We start from the raw sequence: 21,242 nt of genomic DNA, 5'->3' as shown, positions 1-21,242 counted from the left end.
CAACTAATTAATTTGTAGCCCTATGAATTGAGCATATTTCTATTCCATAAATGGTGCCCTGGTCTAGGGGTATGATACTCGCTTTGGGTGCGAGTGTTCTAGGTTTCAAATCCCGGACGTACCCGAGTTTTTACAAAAGTAGTTTTGTGACTATTTAATTGCAACTAATTACAGGGTAGTCCTATGAGTTGAGCATATTTTACTTACGCAGATTGTCCGTTGGTCTAGGGGTATGATACTCGCTTAGGGCGCGAGTGGTCTCGGGTTCAAATCCCGGACAGACCCGAGTTCTTTTAGCTGTAATTTAGAAATTATTTAAATGCAACTAACTACAGGGTAGTCCTATGAGTTGAGCACATTTTACTTACGCACATTGTCCGTTTGTCTAGTGGTATGATATTCGCTTTGGCTGCGAGTGGTCCCGGGTTCAAATCCCGTACAGACCCGAGTTCTTTCAGAAGTAATTTAGCAACTATTTAAATGCAACTAACTACAGGGTAGACCTATGAGTTGGGCATATTTTACATGAACACACGGTCCGTTGGTCTAGGGGTATGAATCTCGCTTAGGGTGCGAGTGGTCCCGGGTTCAAATCCCGGACGGACCCGAGATTTTGCGGAAGTAGTTTTGGGACTACATAATTGCAACTAATTACAGGGTAGTCTTATGAGTTGAGCATATTTTACTTACGCACATTGTCCGTTGTTCTAGGAGTATGACACTCGCTTAGGTGCGAGTGGTCTCGGGTTCTAATCCCGGACGGACCCGAGTTTTTGCAGAAGTAGTTTTGTGACTATTTAATTGCTACTAATTACAGGGTAGTCCTATGAGTTGAGCATATTTTACTTACGCAGATTGTCCGTTGGTCTAGGGGTATGAAACTCGCTTTGGCTGCGAGTGGTCCCGGGTTCAAATCCCGGACAGACCCGAGTTCTTTCAGAAGTAATTTAGCAACTATTTAAATGCAACTAACTACAAGGTAGACCTATGAGTTGGGTATATTTTACTCGAACAAACGGTCCGTTGGTCTAGGGATATGATACTCACTTAGGGTGCGAGTGGTCCCGGGTTCAAATCCTAGACGGACCCGAGCTTTTGCAGAAGTAGTTTTGGGACTGTATAATTGCAACTAATTACAGGGTAGTCCTATGAGTTGAGCATAATTTACTTACGTACATTGTCCGTTGGTCTAGGGGTATGATACTCGCTTTGACTGCGAGTGGTCCCGGGTTCAAATCCCGGACAGACCCGAGTTCTTTCAAAACTAATTTAGTAACTATTTAAATGCAACTAACTACAGGGTAGACCTATGAGTTGGGCATATTTTACTCGAACACACGGTCCGTTGGTCTAGGGGTATGATACTTACTTAGGGTGCATGTGGTCCCGGGTTCAAATCCCGGACGGACCCGAGCTTTTGCAGAAGTAATTTAGTGACTATTTAAATGCAACTAATTAATTTGTAGCCCTATGAATTGAGCATATTTCTATTCCATACATGGTGCCCTGGTCTAGGGGTATGATACTCGCTTTGGGTGCGAGTGTTCTACGTTTCAAATCCCGGACGTACCCGAGTTTTTACAAAAGTAGTTTTGTGACTATTTAATTGCAACAAATTACAGGGTAGTCCTATGAGTTGAGCATATTTTACTTACGCAGATTGTCCGTTGGTCTAGGGGTATGATACTCGCTTTGGCGCGAGTGGTCTCGGGTTCAAATCCCGGACAGACCCGAGTTCTTTTAGCTGTAATTTAGAAATTATTTAAATGCCACTAACTACATGGTAGTCCTATGAGTTGAGCACATTTTACTTACGCACATTGTCCGTTTGTCTAGTGGTATGATATTCGCTTTGGCTGCGAGTGGTCCCGGGTTCAAATCCCGTACAGACCCGAGTTCTTTCAGAAGTAATTTAGCAACTATTTAAATGCAACTAACTACAGGGTAGACATATGAGTTGGGCATATTTTACATGAACACACGGTCCGTTGGTCTAGGGGTATGAATCTCGCTTAGGGTGCGAGTGGTCCCGGGTTTAAATCCCGGACGGACCCGAGATTTTGCGGAAGTAGTTTTGGGACTACATAATTGCAACTAATTACAGGGTAGTCCTATGAGTTGAGCATATTTTACTTACGCACATTGTCCGTTGTTCTAGGAGTATGACACTCGCTTAGGTGCGAGTGGTCTCGGGTTCTAATCCCGGACGGACCCGAGTTTTTGAAGAAGTAATTTAGTGACTATTTAAATGCAACTAACTAATTTGTAGCCCTATGAATTGAGCATATTTCTATTCCATACATGGTGCGCTGGTCTAGGGGTATGATACTCCCTTTGTGTGCGAGTGTTCTAGGTTTCAAATCCCGGACGCACCCGAGTTTTTGCAGAAATAGTTTCGTGACTATTTAATTGCAACTATTTACAGGGTAGGCCTAATAGTTGAGCACATTTTTCTTACACATATGGTCCGTTGGTCTAGGGGTATGAAACTCGCTTTGGGTGCGAGTGGTCCCGGGTTCAAATCCCGGACGGACCCAAGTTTTTGCAGAAGTAGTTTTGTGACTATTTAATTGCAACTAATTACAGGGTAGTCCTATGAGTTGAGCATATTTTACTTTCGCAGATTGTCTGTTGGTCTAGGGGTATGATACTCGCTTTGGGTGCGAGTGGTCCCGGGTTCAAATCCCGGAAAGACCCGAGTTCTTTCAGAATTAATTTAGCAACTATTTAAATGCAACTAACTACAAGGTAGACCTATGAGTTGGGTATATTTTACTCGAACAAACGGTCCGTTGGTCTAGGGATATGATACTCACTTAGGGTGCGAGTGGTCCCGGGTTCAAATCCTAGACGGACCCGAGCTTTTGCAGAAGTAGATTTGGGACTGTATAATTGCAACTAATTACAGGGTAGTCCTATGAGTTGAGCATATTTTACTTACGTACATTGTCCGTTGGTCTAGGGGTATGATACTCGCTTTGACTGCGAGTGGTCCCGGGTTCAAATCCCGGACAGACCCGAGTTCTTTCAAAACTAATTTAGCAACTATTTAAATGCAACTAACTACAGGGTAGACCTATGAGTTGGGCATATTTTACTCGAACACACGGTCCGTTGGTCTAGGGGTATGATACTTACTTAGGGTGCGAGTGGTCCCGGGTTCAAATCCCGAACGGACCCGAGCTTTTGCAGAAGTAATTTAGTGACTATTTAAATGCAACTAATTAATTTGTAGCCCTATGAATTTAGCATATTTCTATTCCATACATGGTGCCCTGGTCTAGGGGTATGATACTCGCTTTGGGTGCGAGTGTTCTAGGTTTCAAATCCCGGACGTACCCGAGTTTTTACAAAAGTAGTTTTGTGACTATTTAATTGCAACTAATTACAGGGTAGTCCTATGAGTTGAGCATATTTTACTTACGCAGATTGTCCGTTGGTCTAGGGGTATGATACTCGCTTAGGGCGCGAGTGGTCTCGGGTTCAAATCCCGGACAGACCCGAGTTCTTTTAGCTGTAATTTAGAAATTATTTAAATGCAACTAACTACAGGGTAGTCCTATGAGTTGAGCACATTTTACTTACGCACATTGTCCGTTGTTCTAGGAGTATGACACTCGCTTAGGTGCGAGTGGTCTCGGGTTCTAATCCCGGACGGACCCGAGTTTTTGCAGAAGTAGTTTTGTGACTATTTAATTGCAACTAATTACAGGGTAGTCCTATGAGTTGAGCATATTTTACTTACGCAGATTGTCCGTTGGTCTAGGGGTATGAAACTCGCTTTGGCTGCGAGTGGTCCCGGGTTCAAATCCCGGACAGACCCGAGTTCTTTCAGAAGTAATTTAGCAACTATTTAAATGCAACTAACTACAAGGTAGACCTATGAGTTGGGTATATTTTACTCGAACAAACGGTCCGTTGGTCTAGGGATATGATACTCACTTAGGGTGCGAGTGGTCCCGGGTTCAAATCCTAGACGGACCCGAGCTTTTGCAGAAGTAGTTTTGGGACTGTATAATTGCAACTAATTACAGGGTAGTCCTATGAGTTGAGCATATTTTACTTACGTACATTGTCCGTTGGTCTAGGGGTATGATACTCGCTTTGACTGCGAGTGGTCCCGGGTTCAAATCCCGGACAGACCCGAGTTCTTTCAAAACTAATTTAGTAACTATTTAAATGCAACTAACTACAGGGTAGACCTATGAGTTGGGCATATTTTACTCGAACACACGGTCCGTTGGTCTAGGGGTATGATACTTACTTAGGGTGCATGTGGTCCCGGGTTCAAATCCCGGACGGACCCGAGCTTTTGCAGAAGTAATTTAGTGACTATTTAAATGCAACTAATTAATTTGTAGCCCTATGAATTGAGCATATTTCTATTCCATACATGGTGCCCTGGTCTAGGGGTATGATACTCGCTTTGGGTGCGAGTGTTCTAGGTTTCAAATCCCGGACGTACCCGAGTTTTTACAAAAGTAGTTTTGTGACTATTTAATTGCAACTAATTACAGGGTAGTCCTATGAGTTGAGCATATTTTACTTACGCAGATTGTCCGTTGGTCTAGGGGTATGATACTCGCTTAGGGCGCGAGTGGTCTCGGGTTCAAATCCCGGACAGACCCGAGTTCTTTTAGCTGTAATTTAGAAATTATTTAAATGCAACTAACTACAGGGTAGTCCTATGAGTTGAGCACATTTTACTTACGCACATTGTCCGTTTGTCTAGTGGTATGATATTCGATTTGGCTGCGAGTGGTCCCGGGTTCAAATCCCGTACAGACCCGAGTTCTTTCAGAAGTAATTTAGCAACTATTTAAATGCAACTAACTACAGGGTAGACCTATGAGTTGGGCATATTTTACATGAACACACGGTCCGTTGGTCTAGGGGTATGAATCTCGCTTAGGGTGCGAGTGGTCCCGGGTTCAAATCCCGGACGGACCCGAGATTTTGCGGAAGTAGTTTTGGGACTACATAATTGCAACTAATTACAGGGTAGTCTTATGAGTTGAGCATATTTTACTTACGCACATTGTCCGTTGTTCTAGGAGTATGACACTCGCTTAGGTGCGAGTGGTCTCGGGTTCTAATCCCGGACGGACCCGAGTTTTTGCAGAAGTAGTTTTGTGACTATTTAATTGCAACTAATTACAGGGTAGTCCTATGAGTTGAGCATATTTTACTTACGTACATTGTCCGTTGGTCTAGGGGTATGATACTCGCTTTGACTGCGAGTGGTCCCGGGTTCAAATCCCGGACAGACCCGAGTTCTTTCAAAACTAATTTAGTAACTATTTAAATGCAACTAACTACAGGGTAGACCTATGAGTTGGGCATATTTTACTCGACCACACGGTCCGTTGGTCTAGGGGTATGATACTTACTTAGGGTGCATGTGGTCCCGGGTTCAAATCCCGGACGGACCCGAGCTTTTGCAGAAGTAATTTAGTGACTATTTAAATGCAACTAATTAATTTGTAGCCCTATGAATTGAGCATATTTCTATTCCATACATGGTGCCCTGGTCTAGGGGTATGATACTCGCTTTGGGTGCGAGTGTTCTAGGTTTCAAATCCCGGACGTACCCGAGTTTTTACAAAAGTAGTTTTGTGACTATTTAATTGCAACTAATTACAGGGTAGTCCTATGAGTTGAGCATTTTTTACTTACGCAGATTGTCCGTTGGTCTAGGGGTATGATACTCGCTTTGGCGCGAGTGGTCTCGGGTTCAAATCCCGGACAGACCCGAGTTCTTTTAGCTGTAATTTAGAAATTATTTAAATGCCACTAACTACATGGTAGTCCTATGAGTTGAGCACATTTTACTTACGCACATTGTCCGTTTGTCTAGTGGTATGATATTCGCTTTGGCTGCGAGTGGTCCCGGGTTCAAATCCCGTACAGACCCGAGTTCTTTCAGAAGTAATTTAGCAACTATTTAAATGCAACTAACTACAGGGTAGACATATGAGTTGGGCATATTTTACATGAACACACGGTCCGTTGGTCTAGGGGTATGAATCTCGCTTAGGGTGCGAGTGGTCCCGGGTTCAAATCCCGGACGGACCCGAGATTTTGCGGAAGTAGTTTTGGGACTACATAATTGCAACTAATTACAGGGTAGTCCTATGAGTTGAGCATATTTTACTTACGCACATTGTCCGTTGTTCTAGGAGTATGACACTCGCTTAGGTGCGAGTGGTCTCGGGTTCTAATCCCGGACGGACCCGAGTTTTTGAAGAAATAATTTAGTGACTATTTAAATGCAACTAACTAATTTGTAGCCCTATGAATTGAGCATATTTCTATTCCATACATGGTGCGCTGGTCTAGGGGTATGATACTCCCTTTGTGTGCGAGTGTTCTAGGTTTCAAATCCCGGACGCACCCGAGTTTTTGCAGAAATAGTTTCGTGACTATTTAATTGCAACTATTTACAGGGTAGGCCTAATAGTTGAGCACATTTTTCTTACACATATGGTCCGTTGGTCTAGGGGTATGATACTCGCTTTGGGTGCGAGTGGTCCCGGGTTCAAATCCCGGACGGACCCAAGTTTTTGCAGAAGTAGTTTTGTGACTATTTAATTGCAACTAATTACAGGGTAGTCCTATGAGTTGAGCATATTTTACTTTCGCAGATTGTCCGTTGGTCTAGGGGTATGATACTCGCTTTGGCGCGAGTGGTCTCGGGTTCAAATCCCGGACAGACCCGAGTTCTTTCAGAAGTAATTTAGCCACTATTTAAATGCAACAAACTACAGGGTAATCCTATGAGTTGGGCATATTTTACTCGAACACACGGTCCGTTGTCTAGGGGTATGATACTCGCTTAGGGTGCGAGTGGTCCCGGGTTCAAATCCCGGATGGACCCGAGTTTTTGCAGAAGTAATTTAGTGACTATTTAAAAGCAGCTAATTAATTTGTAGCCCTATGAATTGAGCATATTTCTACATGGTCCGTTGGTCTAGGGGTATGATACTCGCTTTGGGTGCGAGTGGTCCCGGGTTCAAATCCCGGACAGACCCGAGTTCTTTCAGAAGTAATTTAGCAACTATTTAAATGCAACTAACTACAAGGTAGACCTATGAGTTGGGTATATTTTACTCGAACAAACGGTCCGTTGGTCTAGGGATATGATACTCGCTTAGGGTGCGAGTGGTCCCGGGTTCAAATCCCGGATGGACCCGAGTTTTTGCAGAAGTAATTTAGTGACTATTTAAATGCAGCTAATTAATTTGTAGCCCTATGAATTGAGCATATTTCTACATGGTCCGTTGGTCTAGGGGTATGATACTCGCTTTGGGTGCGAGTGGTCCCGGGTTCAAATCCCAGACGGACCCAAGTTTTTGCAGAAGTAGTTTTGTGACTATTTAATTGCAACTAATTACAGGGTAGTCCTATGAGTTGAGCAGATTTTACTTACGCAGATTGTCCGTTGGTCTAGGTGTATGAAACTCGCTTTGGCTGCGAGTGGTCCCGGGTTCAAAACCCGGACGGACCCAAGTTTTTGCAGAAGTAGTTTTGTGACTATTTAATTGCAACTAATTACAGGGTAGTCCTATGAGTTGAGCATATTTTACTTTCGCAGATTGTCCGTTGGTCTAGGGGTATGATACTCGCTTTGGCGCGAGTGGTCTCGGGTTCAAATCCCGGACAGACCCGAGTTCTTTCAGAAGTAATTTAGCAACTATTTAAATGCAACTAACTACAGGGTAATCCTATGAGTTGGGCATATTTTACTCGAACACACGGTCCGTTGGTCTAGGGGTATGATACTCGCTTAGGGTGCGAGTGGTCCCGGGTTCAAATCCCGGAGGGACCCGAGTTTTTGCAGAAGTAATTTAGTGACTATTTAAATGCAGCTAATTAATTTGTAGCCCTATGAATTGAGCATATTTCTACATGGTCCGTTGGTCTAGGGGTATGATACTCGCTTTGGGTGCGAGTGGTCCCGGGTTCAAATCCCAGACGGACCCAAGTTTTTGCAGAAGTAGCTTTGTGACTATTTAATTGCAACTAATTACAGGGTAGTCCTATGAGTTGAGCATATTTTACTTACGCAGATTGTCCGTTGGTCTAGGGGTATGATACTCGCTTTGGCTGCGAGTGGTCCCGGGTTCAAATCCCGGACAGACCCGAGTTCTTTCAGAAGTAATTTAGTAACTATTTAAATGCAACTAACTACAGGGTAGACCTATGAGTTGGGCATATTTTACTCGAACACACGGTCCGATGGTCTAGGGGGATGATACTCGCTTAGGGTGCGAGTGGTCCCGGGTTCAAATCCCGGACGGACCCGAGCTTTTGCAGAAGTAGTTTTGGGACTGTATAATTTGAACTAATTACAGGTTAGTCCTATGAGTTGAGCATATTTTACTTACGCACATTGTCCGTTGGTCTAGGGGTATGATACTCGCTTTGACTGCGAGTGGTCCCGGGTTCAAATCCCGGACAGACCCGAGTTCTTTCTGAAGTAATTTAGTAACTATTTAAATTCAACTAACTACACGGTAGACCTATGAGTTGGGCATATTTTTCTTGAACACATGGTCCGTTGGTCTAGGGGGATGATACTCGCTTAGGGTGCGAGTGGTCCCGGGTTCAAATCCCGGAGGGACCCGAGTTTTTGCAGAAGTAATTTAGTGACTATTTAAATGCAGCTAATTAATTTGTAGCCCTATGAATTGAGCATAATTCTACATGGTCCGTTGGTCTAGGGGTATGATACTCGCTTTGGGTGCGAGTGGTCCCGGGTTCAAATCCCAGACGGACCCAAGTTTTTGCAGAAGTAGCTTTGTGACTATTTAATTGCAACTAATTACAGGGTAGTCCTATGAGTTGAGCATATTTTACTTACGCAGATTGTCCGTTGGTCTAGGGGTATGATACTCGCTTTGGCGCGAGTGGTCTCGGGTTCAAATCCCGGACAGACCCGAGTTCTTTCAGAAGTAATTTAGCAACTATTTAAATGCAACTAACTACAGGGTAATCCTATGAGTTGGGCATATTTTACTCGAACACACGGTCCGTTGGTCTAGGGGTATGATACTCGCTTAGGGTGCGAGTGGTCCCGGGTTCAAATCCCGGAGGGACCCGAGTTTTTGCAGAAGTAATTTAGTGACTATTTAAATGCAGCTAATTAATTTGTAGCCCTATGAATTGAGCATATTTCTACATGGTCCGTTGGTCTAGGGGTATGATACTCGCTTTGGGTGCGAGTGGTCCCGGGTTCAAATCCCAGACGGACCCAAGTTTTTGCAGAAGTAGCTTTGTGACTATTTAATTGCAACTAATTACAGGGTAGTCCTATGAGTTGAGCATATTTTACTTACGCAGATTGTCCGTTGGTCTAGGGGTATGATACTCGCTTTGGCTGCGAGTGGTCCCGGGTTCAAATCCCGGACAGACCCGAGTTCTTTCAGAAGTAATTTAGTAACTATTTAAATGCAACTAACTACAGGGTAGACCTATGAGTTGGGCATATTTTACTCGAACACACGGTCCGATGGTCTAGAGGGATGATACTCGCTTAGGGTGCGAGTGGTCCCGGGTTCAAATCCCGGACGGACCCGAGCTTTTGCAGAAGTAGTTTTGGGACTGTATAATTTGAACTAATTACAGGTTAGTCCTATGAGTTGAGCATATTTTACTTACGCACATTGTCCGTTGGTCTAGGGGTATGATACTCGCTTTGACTGCGAGTGGTCCCGGGTTCAAATCCCGGACAGACCCGAGTTCTTTCTGAAGTAATTTAGTAACTATTTAAATTCAACTAACTACAGGGTAGACCTATGAGTTGGGCATATTTTTCTTGAACACATGGTCCGTTGGTCTAGGGGGATGATACTCGCTTAGGGTGCGAGTGGTCCCGCGTTCAAATCCCGGAGGGACCCGAGTTTTTGCAGAAGTAATTTAGTGACTATTTAAATGCAGCTAATTAATTTGTAGCCCTATGAATTGAGCATATTTCTACATGGTCCGTTGGTCTAGGGGTATGATACTCGCTTTGGGTGCGAGTGGTCCCGGGTTCAAATCCCAGACGGACCCAAGTTTTTGCAGAAGTAGCTTTGTGACTATTTAATTGCAACTAATTACAGGGTAGTCCTATGAGTTGAGCATATTTTACTTACGCAGATTGTCCGTTGGTCTAGGGGTATGATACTCGCTTTGGCTGCGAGTGGTCCCGGGTTCAAATCCCGGACAGACCCGAGTTCTTTCAGAAGTAATTTAGTAACTATTTAAATGCAACTAACTACAGGGTAGACCTATGAGTTGGGCATATTTTACTCGAACACACGGTCCGATGGTCTAGGGGGATGATACTCGCTTAGGGTGCGAGTGGTCCCGGGTTCAAATCCCGGACGGACCCGAGCTTTTGCAGAAGTAGTTTTGGGACTGTATAATTTGAACTAATTACAGGTTAGTCCTATGAGTTGAGCATATTTTACTTACGCACATTGTCCGTTGGTCTAGGGGTATGATACTCGCTTTGACTGCGAGTGGTCCCGGGTTCAAATCCCGGACAGACCCGAGTTCTTTCTGAAGTAATTTAGTAACTATTTAAATTCAACTAACTACAGGGTAGACCTATGAGTTGGGCATATTTTTCTTGAACACATGGTCTGTTGGTCTAGGGGGATGATACTCGCTTAGGGTGCGAGTGGTCCCGGGTTCAAATCCCGGAGGGACCCGAGTTTTTGCAGAAGTAATTTAGTGACTATTTAAATGCAACTAATTAATTTGTAGCCCTATGAATTGAGCATATTTCTACATGGTCCGTTGGTCTAGGGGTATGATACTCGCTTTGGGTGCGAGTGGTCCCGGGTTCAAATCACAGACGGACCCAAGTTTTTGCAGAAGTAGTTTTGTGACTATTTAATTGCAACTAATTACAGGGTAGTCCTATGAGTTGAGCATATTTTACTTACGCAGATTGTCCGTTGGTCTAGGGGTATGATACTCGCTTTGGCTGCGAGTCGTCCCGGGTTCATATCCTGGACAGACCCGAGTTCTTTCAGCTGTAATTTAGAAACTATTTAAATGCAACTAACTACAGGGTAGTCCTATGAGTTGAGCACATTTTATTTACGCACATTGTCCGTTTGTCTAGTGGTATAATATTCGCTTTGGCTGCGAGTGGTCCCGGGTTCAAATCCCGTACAGACCCGAGTTCTTTCAGAAGTAATTTAGCAACTATTTAAATGCAACTAACTACAAGGTAGACCTATGAGTTGGGTATATTTTACTCGAACACACGGTCCGTTGGTCTAGGGATATGATACTCACTTAGGGTGCGAGTGGTCCCGGGTTCAAATCCCGGACGGACCCGAGCTTTTGCAGAAGTAATTTAGTGACTATTTAAATGCAACTAATTAATTTGTAGCCCTATGAATTGAGCATATTTCTATTCCATACATGGTGCCCTGGTCTAGGGGTATGATACTCGCTTTGGGTGCGAGTGTTCTAGGTTTCAAATCCCGGACGTGCCCGAGTTTTTACAAAAGTAGTTTTGTGACTATTTAATTGCAACTAATTACAGGGTAGTCCTATGAGTTGAGCATATTTTACCTACGCAGATTGTCCGTTGGTCTAGGGGTATGATACTCGCTTTGGCTGCGAGTGGTCCCGGGTTCAAATCCCGGACAGACCCGAGTTCTTTCAGAAGTAATTTAGTAACTATTTAAATGCAACTAACTACAGGGTAGACCTATGAGTTGGGCATATTTTACTCGAACACACGGTCCGATGGTCTAGGGGGATGATACTCGCTTAGGGTGCGAGTGGTCCCGGGTTCAAATCCCGGACGGACCCGAGCTTTTGCAGAAGTAGTTTTGGGACTGTATAATTTGAACTAATTACAGGTTAGTCCTATGAGTTGAGCATATTTTACTTACGCACATTGTCCGTTGGTCTAGGGGTATGATACTCGCTTTGACTGCGAGTGGTCCCGGGTTCAAATCCCGGACAGACCCGAGTTCTTTCTGAAGTAATTTAGTAACTATTTAAATTCAACTAACTACAGGGTAGACCTATGAGTTGGGCATATTTTTCTTGAACACATGGTCCGTTGGTCTAGGGGGATGATACTCGCTTAGGGTGCGAGTGGTCCCGGGTTCAAACCCCGAAGGGACCCGAGTTTTTGCAGAAGTAATTTAGTGACTATTTAAATGCAGCTAATTAATTTGTAGCCCTATGAATTGAGCATATTTCGACATGGTCCGTTGGTCTAGGGGTATGATACTCGCTTTGGGTGCGAGTGGTCCCGGGTTCAAATCCCAGACGGACCCAAGTTTTTGCAGAAGTAGCTTTGTGACTATTTAATTGCAACTAATTACAGGGTAGTCCTATGAGTTGAGCATATTTTACTTACGCAGATTGTCCGTTGGTCTAGGGGTATGATACTCGCTTTGGCTGCGAGTGGTCCCGGGTTCAAATCCCGGACAGACCCGAGTTCTTTCTGAAGTAATTTAGTAACTATTTAAATTCAACTAACTACAGGGTAGACCTATGAGTTGGGCATATTTTTCTTGAACACATGGTCCGTTGGTCTAGGGGGATGATACTCGCTTAGGGTGCGAGTGGTCCCGGGTTCAAATCCCGGAGGGACCCGAGTTTTTGCAGAAGTAATTTAGTGACTATTTAAATGCAACTAATTAATTTGTAGCCCTATGAATTGAGCATATTTCTACATGGTCCGTTGGTCTAGGGGTATGATACTCGCTTTGGGTGCGAGTGGTCCCGGGTTCAAATCACAGACGGACCCAAGTTTTTGCAGAAGTAGTTTTGTGACTATTTAATTGCAACTAATTACAGGGTAGTCCTATGAGTTGAGCATATTTTACTTACGCAGATTGTCCGTTGGTCTAGGGGTATGATACTCGCTTTGGCTGCGAGTCGTCCCGGGTTCATATCCTGGACAGACCCGAGTTCTTTCAGCTGTAATTTAGAAACTATTTAAATGCAACTAACTACAGGGTAGTCCTATGAGTTGAGCACATTTTATTTACGCACATTGTCCGTTTGTCTAGTGGTATAATATTCGCTTTGGCTGCGAGTGGTCCCGGGTTCAAATCCCGTACAGACCCGAGTTCTTTCAGAAGTAATTTAGCAACTATTTAAATGCAACTAACTACAAGGTAGACCTATGAGTTGGGTATATTTTACTCGAACACACGGTCCGTTGGTCTAGGGATATGATACTCACTTAGGGTGCGAGTGGTCCCGGGTTCAAATCCCGGACGGACCCGAGCTTTTGCAGAAGTAATTTAGTGACTATTTAAATGCAACTAATTAATTTGTAGCCCTATGAATTGAGCATATTTCTATTCCATACATGGTGCCCTGGTCTAGGGGTATGATACTCGCTTTGGGTGCGAGTGTTCTAGGTTTCAAATCCCGGACGTGCCCGAGTTTTTACAAAAGTAGTTTTGTGACTATTTAATTGCAACTAATTACAGGGTAGTCCTATGAGTTGAGCATATTTTACCTACGCAGATTGTCCGTTGGTCTAGGGGTATGATACTCGCTTTGGCTGCGAGTGGTCCCGGGTTCAAATCCCGGACAGACCCGAGTTCTTTCAGAAGTAATTTAGTAACTATTTAAATGCAACTAACTACAGGGTAGACCTATGAGTTGGGCATATTTTACTCGAACACACGGTCCGATGGTCTAGGGGGATGATACTCGCTTAGGGTGCGAGTGGTCCCGGGTTCAAATCCCGGACGGACCCGAGCTTTTGCAGAAGTAGTTTTGGGACTGTATAATTTGAACTAATTACAGGTTAGTCCTATGAGTTGAGCATATTTTACTTACGCACATTGTCCGTTGGTCTAGGGGTATGATACTCGCTTTGACTGCGAGTGGTCCCGGGTTCAAATCCCGGACAGACCCGAGTTCTTTCTGAAGTAATTTAGTAACTATTTAAATTCAACTAACTACAGGGTAGACCTATGAGTTGGGCATATTTTTCTTGAACACATGGTCCGTTGGTCTAGGGGGATGATACTCGCTTAGGGTGCGAGTGGTCCCGGGTTCAAACCCCGAAGGGACCCGAGTTTTTGCAGAAGTAATTTAGTGACTATTTAAATGCAGCTAATTAATTTGTAGCCCTATGAATTGAGCATATTTCGACATGGTCCGTTGGTCTAGGGGTATGATACTCGCTTTGGGTGCGAGTGGTCCCGGGTTCAAATCCCAGACGGACCCAAGTTTTTGCAGAAGTAGCTTTGTGACTATTTAATTGCAACTAATTACAGGGTAGTCCTATGAGTTGAGCATATTTTACTTACGCAGATTGTCCGTTGGTCTAGGGGTATGATACTCGCTTTGGCTGCGAGTGGTCCCGGGTTCAAATCCCGGACAGACCCGAGTTCTTTCAGAAGTAATTTAGTAACTATTTAAATGCAACTAACTACAGGGTAGACCTATGAGTTGGGCATATTTTACTCGAACACACGGTCCGATGGTCTAGGGGGATGATACTCGCTTAGGGTGCGAGTGGTCCCGGGTTCAAATCCCGGACGGACCCGAGCTTTTGCAGAAGTAGTTTTGGGACTGTATAATTTGAACTAATTACAGGTTAGTCCTATGAGTTGAGCATATTTTACTTACACACATTGTCCGTTGGTCTAGGGGTATGATACTCGCTTTGACTGCGAGTGGTCCCGGGTTCAAATCCCGGACAGACCCGAGTTCTTTCTGAAGTAATTTAGTAACTATTTAAATTCAACTAACTACAGGGTAGACCTATGAGTTGGGCATATTTTTCTTGAACACATGGTCCGTTGGTCTAGGGGGATGATACTCGCTTAGGGTGCGAGTGGTCCCGGGTTCAAATCCCGGAGGGACCCGAGTTTTTGCAGAAGTAATTTAGTGACTATTTAAATGCAACTAATTAATTTGTAGCCCTATGAATTGAGCATATTTCTACATGGTCCGTTGGTCTAGGGGTATGATACTCGCTTTGGGTGCGAGTGGTCCCGGGTTCAAATCACAGACGGACCCAAGTTTTTGCAGAAGTAGTTTTGTGACTATTTAATTGCAACTAATTACAGGGTAGTCCTATGAGTTGAGCATATTTTAGTTACGCAGATTGTCCGTTGGTCTAGGGGTATGATACTCGCTTTGGCTGCGAGTGGTCCCGGGTTCATATCCTGGACAGACCCGAGTTCTTTCAGCTGTAATTTAGAAACTATTTAAATGCAACTAACTACAGGGTAGTCCTATGAGTTGAGCACATTTTATTTACGCTTATTGTCCGTTTGTCTAGTGGTATAATATTCGCTTTGGCTGCGAGTGGTCCCGGGTTCAAATCCCGTACAGACCCGAGTTCTTTCAGAAGTAATTTAGCAACTATTTAAATGCAACTAACTACAAGGTAGACCTATGAGTTGGGTATATTTTACTCGAACACACGGTCCGTTGGTATAGGGATATGATACTCACTTAGGGGGCGAGTGGTCCCGGGTTCAAATCCCGGACGGACCCGAGCTTTTGCAGAAGTAATTTAGTGACTATTTAAATGCAACTAATTAATTTGTAGCCCTATGAATTGAGCATATTTCTATTCCAAACATGGTGCCCTGGTCTAGGGGTATGATACTCGCTTTGGGTGCGAGTGTTCTAGGTTTCAAATCCCGGACGTACCCGAGTTTTTACAAAAGTAGTTTTGTGACTATTTAATTGCAACTAATTACAGGGTAGTCCTATGAGTTGAGCATATTTTACTTACGCAGATTGTCCGTTGGTCTAGGGGTATGATACTCGCTTTGGCGCGAGTGGTCCCGGGTTCAAATCCCGGACGGACCCAAGTTTTTGCAGAAGTAGTTTTGTGACTATTTAATTGCAACTAATTACAGGGTAGTCCTATGAGTTGAGCATATTTTACTCGAACACACGGTCCGTTGGTCTAGGGGTATGATACTCGCTTAGGGTGCGAGTGGTCCCGGGTTCAAATCCCGGATGGACCCGAGTTTTTGCAGAAGTAATTTAGTGACTATTTAAATGCAGCTAATTAATTTGTAGCCCTATGAATTGAGCATATTTCTACATGGTCCGTTGGTCTAGGGGTATGATACTCGCTTTGGGTGCGAGTGGTCCCGGGTTCAAATCCCAGACGGACCCAAGTTTTTGCAGAAGTAGTTTTGTGACTATTTAATTGCAACTAACTACAGGGTAGTCCTATGAGTTGAGCATATTTTACTTACGCAGATTGTCCGTTGGTCTAGGTGTATGAAACTCGCTTTGGCTGCGAGTGGTCCCGGGTTCAAAACCCGGACGGACCCAAGTTTTTGCAGAAATAGTTTTGTGACTATTTAATTGCAACTAATTACAGGGTAGTCCTATGAGTTGAGCATATTTTACTTTCGCAGATTGTCCGTTGGTCTAGGGGTATGATACTCGCTTTGGCGCGAGTGGTCTCGGGTTCAAATCCCCGACAGACCCGAGTTCTTTTAGAAGTAATTTAGCAACTATTTAAATGCAACTAACTACAGGGTAATCCTATGAGTTGGGCATATTTTACTCGAACACACGGTCCGTTGGTCTAGGGGTATGATACTCGCTTAGGGTGCGAGTGGTCCCGGGTTCAAATCCCGGAGGGACCCGAGTTTTTGCAGAAGTAATTTAGTGACTATTTAAATGCAGCTAATTAATTTGTAGCCCTATGAATTGAGCATATTTCTACATGGTCCGTTGGTCTAGGGGTATGATACTCGCTTTGGGTGCGAGTGGTCCCGGGTTCAAATCCCAGACGGACCCAAGTTTTTGCAGAAGTAGCTTTGTGACTATTTAATTGCAACTAATTACAGGGTAGTCCTATGAGTTGAGCATATTTTACTTACGCAGATTGTCCGTTGGTCTAGGTGTATGAAACTCGCTTTGGCTGCGAGTGGTCCCGGGTTCAAATCCCGGACAGACCCGAGTTCTTCCAGAAGTAATTTAGTAACTATTTAAATTCAACTAACTAAAGGGTAGACCTACGAGTTGGGCATATTTTACTCGAACGCACGGTCCGTTGGTCTAGGGGTATGATACTCGCTTAGGGTGCGAGTGGTCCCGGGTTCAAATCCCGGACGGACCCGAGCTTTTGCAGAAGTAGTTTTGGGACTGTATAATTTGAACTAATTTCAGGTTAGTCCTATGAGTTGAGCATATTTTACTTACGCACATTGTCCGTTGGTCTAGGGGTATGATACTCGCTTTGACTGCGAGTGGTCCCGGGTTCAAATCCCGGACAGACCCGAGTTCTTTCAGCTGTAATTTAGAAACTATTTAAATGCAACTAACTACAGGGTAGTCCTATGAGTTGAGCACATTTTATTTACGCTTATTGTCCGTTTGTCTAGTGGTATAATATTCGCTTTGGCTGCGAGTGGTCCCGGGTTCAAATCCCGTACAGACCCGAGTTCTTTCAGAAGTAATTTAGCAACTATTTAAATGCAACTAACTACAAGGTAGACCTATGAGTTGGGTATATTTTACTCGAACACACGGTCCGTTGGTATAGGGATATGATACTCACTTAGGGTGCGAGTGGTCCAGGGTTCAAATCCCGGACGGACCCGAGCTTTTGCAGAAGTAATTTAGTGACTATTTAAATGCAACTAATTAATTTGTAGCCCTATGAATTGAGCATATTTCTATTCCAAACATGGTGCCCTGGTCTAGGGGTATGATACTCGCTTTGGGTGCGAGTGTTCTAGGTTTCAAATCCCGGACGTACCCGAGTTTTTACAAAAGTAGTTTTGTGACTATTTAATTGCAACTAATTACAGGGTAGTCCTATGAGTTGAGCATATTTTACTTACGCAGATTGTCCGTTGGTCTAGGGGTATGATACTCGCTTTGGCGCGAGTGGTCCCGGGTTCAAATCCCGGACGGACCCAAGTTTTTGCAGAAGTAGTTTTGTGACTATTTAATTGCAACTAATTACAGGGTAGTCCTATGAGTTGAGCATATTTTACTCGAACACACGGTCCGTTGGTCTAGGGGTATGATACTCGCTTAGGGTGCGAGTGGTCCCGGGTTCAAATCCCGGATGGACCCGAGTTTTTGCAGAAGTAATTTAGTGACTATTTAAATGCAGCTAATTAATTTGTAGCCCTATGAATTGAGCATATTTCTACATGGTCCGTTGGTCTAGGGGTATGATACTCGCTTTGGGTGCGAGTGGTCCCGGGTTCAAATCCCAGACGGACCCAAGTTTTTGCAGAAGTAGTTTTGTGACTATTTAATTGCAACTAACTACAGGGTAGTCCTATGAGTTGAGCATATTTTACTTACGCAGATTGTCCGTTGGTCTAGGTGTATGAAACTCGCTTTGGCTGCGAGTGTTCCCGGGTTCAAAACCCGGACGGACCCAAGTTTTTGCAGAAATAGTTTTGTGACTATTTAATTGCAACTAATTACAGGGTAGTCCTATGAGTTGAGCATATTTTACTTTCGCAGATTGTCCGTTGGTCTAGGGGTATGATACTCGCTTTGGCGCGAGTGGTCTCGGGTTCAAATCCCCGACAGACCCGAGTTCTTTTAGAAGTAATTTAGCAACTATTTAAATGCAACTAACTACAGGGTAATCCTATGAGTTGGGCATATTTTACTCGAACACACGGTCCGTTGGTCTAGGGGTATGATACTCGCTTAGGGTGCGAGTGGTCCCGGGTTCAAATCCCGGAGGGACCCGAGTTTTTGCAGAAGTAATTTAGTGACTATTTAAATGCAGCTAATTAATTTGTAGCCCTATGAATTGAGCATATTTCTACATGGTCCGTTGGTCTAGGGGTATGATACTCGCTTTGGGTGCGAGTGGTCCCGGGTTCAAATCCCAGACGGACCCAAGTTTTTGCAGAAGTAGCTTTGTGACTATTTAATTGCAACTAATTACAGGGTAGTCCTATGAGTTGAGCATATTTTACTTACGCAGATTGTCCGTTGGTCTAGGTGTATGAAACTCGCTTTGGCTGCGAGTGGTCCCGGGTTCAAATCCCGGACAGACCCGAGTTCTTCCAGAAGTAATTTAGTAACTATTTAAATTCAACTAACTAAAGGGTAGACCTACGAGTTGGGCATATTTTACTCGAACGCACGGTCCGTTGGTCTAGGGGTATGATACTCGCTTAGGGTGCGAGTGGTCCCGGGTTCAAATCCCGGACGGACCCGAGCTTTTGCAGAAGTAGTTTTGGGACTGTATAATTTGAACTAATTTCAGGTTAGTCCTATGAGTTGAGCATATTTTTCTTACGCACATTGTCCGTTGGTCTAGGGGTATGATACTCGCTTTGACTGCGAGTGGTCCCGGGTTCAAATCCCGGACAGACCCGAGTTCTTTCAGAAGTAATTTAGTAACTATTTAAATTCAACTAACTACTGGGTAGACCTATGAGTTGGGCATATTTTTCTTCAACACATGGTCCGTTGGTCTAGGGGGATGATACTCGCTTAGGTGCGAGTGGTCTCGGGTTCTAATCCTGGACGGACCCGAGTTTTTGCAGAAGTAATTTAGTGACTATTTAAATGCAACTAATTAATTTGTAGCCCTATGAATTGAGCATATTTCTACATGGTCCGTTGGTCTAGGGGTATGATACTCGCTTTGGGTGCGAGTGGTCCCGGGTTCAAATCCCAGACGGACCCAAGTTTTTGCAGAAGTAGTTTTGTGACTATTTAATTGCAACTAATTACAGGGTAGTCCTATGAGTTGAGCATATTTTACTTACGCAGATTGTCCGTTGGTCTAGGGGTATGAAACTCGCTTTGGCTGCGAGTGGTCCCGGGTTCAAATCCCGGACAGACCCGAGTTCTTCCAGAAGTAATTTAGTAACTATTTAAATTCAACTAACTACAGGGTAGACCTATGAGTTGGGCATATTTTACTCGAACACACGGTCCGTTGGTCTAGGGGTATGATACTCGCTTAGGGTGCGAGTGGTCCCGGGTTCAAATCCCGGACGGACCCGAGCTTTTGCAGAAGTAGTTTTGGGACTGTATAATTTGAACTAATTACAGGTTAGTCTATGAGTTGAGCATATTTTACTTACGCACATTGTCCGTTGGTCTAGGGGTATGATACTCGCTTTGACTGCGAGTGGTCCCGGGTTCAAATCCCGGACAGACCCGAGTTCTTTCAGAAGAAATTTAGTAACTATTTAAATTCAACTAACTACAGGGTAGACCTATGAGTTGGGCATATTTTTCTTGAACACATGGTCCGTTGGTCTAGGGGGATGATACTCGCTTAGGGTGCGAGTGGTCCCGGGTTCAAATCCCGGAGGGACCCGAGTTTTTGCAGAAGTAATTTAGTGACTATTTAAATGCAACTAATTAATTTTAGCCCTATGAATTGAGCATATTTCTACATGGTCCGTTGGTCTAGGGGTATGATACTCGCTTTGGGTGCGAGTGGTCCCGGGTTCAAATCCCAGACGGACCCAAGTTTTTGCAGAAGTAGTTTTGTGACTATTTAATTGCAACTAAATACAGGGTAGTCGTATGAGTTGAGCATATTTTACTTACGCAGATTGTCCGTTTTTCTTGGGGTATGAAACTCGCTTTCGCTGCGAGTGGTCCCGGGTTCAAATCCCGGACAGACCCGAATTCTTTCAGAAGTAATTTAGTAACTATTTAAATGCAACTAACTACAGGGTAGTCCTATGAGTTGAGCACATTTTACTTACGCACATTGTCCGTTTGTCTAGGGGTATGATACTCGCTTTGGCTGCGAGTGGTCCCGGGTTCAAATCCCGGACAGACCCGAGTTCTTTCAGAAGTAATTTAGCAACTATTTAAATGCAACTAACTACAGGGTAGACCTATGAGTTGGGCATATTTTACTCGAACACACGGTCCGTTGGTCTAGGGATATGATACTTACTTAGGGTGCGAGTGGTCCCGGGTTCAAATCCCGGACGGACCCGAACTTTTGCAGAAGTAATTTAGTGACTATATAAATGCAACTAATTAATTTGTAGCCCTATGAATTGAGCATATTTCTATTCCATACATGGTGCCCTGGTCTAGGGGTATGATACTCGCTTTGGGTGCGAGTGTTCTAGGTTTCAAATCCCGGACGTACCCGAGTTTTTGCAAAAGTAGTTTTGTGACTATTTAATTGCAACTAATTACAGGGTAGTCCTATGAGTTGAGCATATTTTACTTACGCAGATTGTCCGTTGGTCTAGGGGTATGATACTCGCTTAGGTGCGAGTGGTCTCGGGTTCTAATCCCGGACGGACCCGAGT

At 44.0% G+C, this 21,242-nt stretch overlaps 26 non-coding genes across 26 annotated transcripts; all 26 read left to right on the top strand.

Moving 5' to 3' along the window:
- Positions 1-535: 535 nt before the first annotated feature.
- TRNAP-AGG (transfer RNA proline (anticodon AGG)) lies at positions 536-607 on the top strand. Its single transcript has one exon. It is a non-coding gene; the product is annotated as a tRNA-Pro (tRNA).
- Positions 608-1,982: 1,375 nt separating this feature from the next.
- Positions 1,983-2,054, top strand: TRNAP-AGG (transfer RNA proline (anticodon AGG)). Its single transcript has one exon. It is a non-coding gene; the product is annotated as a tRNA-Pro (tRNA).
- A 410-nt stretch (positions 2,055-2,464) lies between these two features.
- TRNAP-UGG (transfer RNA proline (anticodon UGG)) lies at positions 2,465-2,536 on the top strand. The gene has a single exon. It is a non-coding gene; the product is annotated as a tRNA-Pro (tRNA).
- A 2,342-nt stretch (positions 2,537-4,878) lies between these two features.
- On the top strand, positions 4,879-4,950 carry TRNAP-AGG (transfer RNA proline (anticodon AGG)). Its single transcript has one exon. It is a non-coding gene; the product is annotated as a tRNA-Pro (tRNA).
- Positions 4,951-6,003: 1,053 nt separating this feature from the next.
- Positions 6,004-6,075, top strand: TRNAP-AGG (transfer RNA proline (anticodon AGG)). Its single transcript has one exon. It is a non-coding gene; the product is annotated as a tRNA-Pro (tRNA).
- A 410-nt stretch (positions 6,076-6,485) lies between these two features.
- On the top strand, positions 6,486-6,557 carry TRNAP-UGG (transfer RNA proline (anticodon UGG)). Its single transcript has one exon. It is a non-coding gene; the product is annotated as a tRNA-Pro (tRNA).
- A 563-nt stretch (positions 6,558-7,120) lies between these two features.
- Positions 7,121-7,192, top strand: TRNAP-AGG (transfer RNA proline (anticodon AGG)). Its single transcript has one exon. It is a non-coding gene; the product is annotated as a tRNA-Pro (tRNA).
- Positions 7,193-7,756: 564 nt separating this feature from the next.
- TRNAP-AGG (transfer RNA proline (anticodon AGG)) lies at positions 7,757-7,828 on the top strand. Its single transcript has one exon. It is a non-coding gene; the product is annotated as a tRNA-Pro (tRNA).
- Positions 7,829-8,232: 404 nt separating this feature from the next.
- Positions 8,233-8,304, top strand: TRNAP-AGG (transfer RNA proline (anticodon AGG)). Its single transcript has one exon. It is a non-coding gene; the product is annotated as a tRNA-Pro (tRNA).
- A 250-nt stretch (positions 8,305-8,554) lies between these two features.
- Positions 8,555-8,626, top strand: TRNAP-AGG (transfer RNA proline (anticodon AGG)). The gene has a single exon. It is a non-coding gene; the product is annotated as a tRNA-Pro (tRNA).
- Positions 8,627-9,029: 403 nt separating this feature from the next.
- TRNAP-AGG (transfer RNA proline (anticodon AGG)) lies at positions 9,030-9,101 on the top strand. The gene has a single exon. It is a non-coding gene; the product is annotated as a tRNA-Pro (tRNA).
- A 404-nt stretch (positions 9,102-9,505) lies between these two features.
- Positions 9,506-9,577, top strand: TRNAP-AGG (transfer RNA proline (anticodon AGG)). Its single transcript has one exon. It is a non-coding gene; the product is annotated as a tRNA-Pro (tRNA).
- A 726-nt stretch (positions 9,578-10,303) lies between these two features.
- Positions 10,304-10,375, top strand: TRNAP-AGG (transfer RNA proline (anticodon AGG)). Its single transcript has one exon. It is a non-coding gene; the product is annotated as a tRNA-Pro (tRNA).
- Positions 10,376-11,745: 1,370 nt separating this feature from the next.
- On the top strand, positions 11,746-11,817 carry TRNAP-AGG (transfer RNA proline (anticodon AGG)). Its single transcript has one exon. It is a non-coding gene; the product is annotated as a tRNA-Pro (tRNA).
- Positions 11,818-12,543: 726 nt separating this feature from the next.
- On the top strand, positions 12,544-12,615 carry TRNAP-AGG (transfer RNA proline (anticodon AGG)). The gene has a single exon. It is a non-coding gene; the product is annotated as a tRNA-Pro (tRNA).
- A 1,048-nt stretch (positions 12,616-13,663) lies between these two features.
- On the top strand, positions 13,664-13,735 carry TRNAP-AGG (transfer RNA proline (anticodon AGG)). Its single transcript has one exon. It is a non-coding gene; the product is annotated as a tRNA-Pro (tRNA).
- Positions 13,736-14,461: 726 nt separating this feature from the next.
- Positions 14,462-14,533, top strand: TRNAP-AGG (transfer RNA proline (anticodon AGG)). Its single transcript has one exon. It is a non-coding gene; the product is annotated as a tRNA-Pro (tRNA).
- Positions 14,534-14,783: 250 nt separating this feature from the next.
- TRNAP-AGG (transfer RNA proline (anticodon AGG)) lies at positions 14,784-14,855 on the top strand. Its single transcript has one exon. It is a non-coding gene; the product is annotated as a tRNA-Pro (tRNA).
- A 1,047-nt stretch (positions 14,856-15,902) lies between these two features.
- Positions 15,903-15,974, top strand: TRNAP-AGG (transfer RNA proline (anticodon AGG)). Its single transcript has one exon. It is a non-coding gene; the product is annotated as a tRNA-Pro (tRNA).
- Positions 15,975-16,538: 564 nt separating this feature from the next.
- Positions 16,539-16,610, top strand: TRNAP-AGG (transfer RNA proline (anticodon AGG)). The gene has a single exon. It is a non-coding gene; the product is annotated as a tRNA-Pro (tRNA).
- A 404-nt stretch (positions 16,611-17,014) lies between these two features.
- On the top strand, positions 17,015-17,086 carry TRNAP-AGG (transfer RNA proline (anticodon AGG)). Its single transcript has one exon. It is a non-coding gene; the product is annotated as a tRNA-Pro (tRNA).
- Positions 17,087-17,979: 893 nt separating this feature from the next.
- TRNAP-AGG (transfer RNA proline (anticodon AGG)) lies at positions 17,980-18,051 on the top strand. The gene has a single exon. It is a non-coding gene; the product is annotated as a tRNA-Pro (tRNA).
- A 564-nt stretch (positions 18,052-18,615) lies between these two features.
- On the top strand, positions 18,616-18,687 carry TRNAP-AGG (transfer RNA proline (anticodon AGG)). The gene has a single exon. It is a non-coding gene; the product is annotated as a tRNA-Pro (tRNA).
- A 404-nt stretch (positions 18,688-19,091) lies between these two features.
- TRNAP-AGG (transfer RNA proline (anticodon AGG)) lies at positions 19,092-19,163 on the top strand. The gene has a single exon. It is a non-coding gene; the product is annotated as a tRNA-Pro (tRNA).
- A 725-nt stretch (positions 19,164-19,888) lies between these two features.
- TRNAP-AGG (transfer RNA proline (anticodon AGG)) lies at positions 19,889-19,960 on the top strand. Its single transcript has one exon. It is a non-coding gene; the product is annotated as a tRNA-Pro (tRNA).
- A 249-nt stretch (positions 19,961-20,209) lies between these two features.
- On the top strand, positions 20,210-20,281 carry TRNAP-AGG (transfer RNA proline (anticodon AGG)). Its single transcript has one exon. It is a non-coding gene; the product is annotated as a tRNA-Pro (tRNA).
- Positions 20,282-21,242: the final 961 nt, after the last annotated feature.

The sequence above is a fragment of the Phalangium opilio genome, unplaced genomic scaffold (assembly GCF_054372755.1).
Source record: "Phalangium opilio isolate 3A_F unplaced genomic scaffold, DU_Popi_V2 ptg000088l_1, whole genome shotgun sequence".
Taxonomy (NCBI): Eukaryota; Metazoa; Arthropoda; class Arachnida; order Opiliones; family Phalangiidae; genus Phalangium; species Phalangium opilio.
Note: the sequence above shows the minus strand (reverse complement) of the source record. Positions and strands in the feature narration are given on the sequence as shown.